This window comes from Triticum urartu, chromosome 7 (assembly GCF_003073215.2).
Source record: "Triticum urartu cultivar G1812 chromosome 7, Tu2.1, whole genome shotgun sequence".
NCBI classification, from domain to species: domain Eukaryota; kingdom Viridiplantae; phylum Streptophyta; class Magnoliopsida; order Poales; family Poaceae; genus Triticum; species Triticum urartu.
In genome coordinates, this window is record NC_053028.1 from 167,108,181 (window position 1) to 167,108,975 (window position 795).

Below are 795 nucleotides of genomic sequence, written 5' to 3' on the forward strand. Positions count from 1 at the left end.
GCTGGGACCCACCTTGCTGGGAGGCTGACTTGTGGGCCTACTAAGTTGACGGGGACGAAAGGCTTTGTCAATTTAGTCAATATGAACGATTCTAGCTCCAGTGACCATACGATGTCCATCCAACGGCCGTAGTGCTTCTTCAACCTCTGGTCTTCTTGCTCCAGCCGCCCAAAGCAGCGCCGGTCGTGCTGCATGCTCCTGCCTCCCATGGTCGGCTGTGCTGCCGCAGAAGCCTCACCGCCCCCTACTATTCCCACCGCTAGCCAGGCCCTGCGGCGATGGCAGCCTCACACCGCAGCCGAACCAGTGAACCCTCGTAGTCCTCTCCGCGCGGGCTTCCACTGCCGCGTCGTCCCCTTCCTAGGCCTCGTCGTCGTCCACCGTCGTGGTGCTCTCCGCGCGGCGTGGTCAACGTGGTCAAGGAATGACTTCCATCGGAAGAGTACTGTACATGGAGAGGCTGATAGCTGGTTCCACGGCCATAGCCCAGTTTTTTGTGATTTGCCAAGTAAGTAGCTTTGTCAGGCCTGTTGGGCTGCAAATCCTTCAAGACGAGGAGAGCTTTCATTCGGCTGGCCGAGAAAATGGCCCATCAGTAATGAGAAATGGGTTGTACATTTTTAAAACACATCAAACCGGCAATTAGTTTCAAATATCTTTTTTTCATTTCAAGATTTTAAATTACATTAATTTTTATGTGTGGAGAATTTGTTGGATTTTATATTGATATACATTTATTTTTAAAATCAGTTTGAATGTGAGTCAAAATTTCAGGATTAAAAACAGTTCGGACCG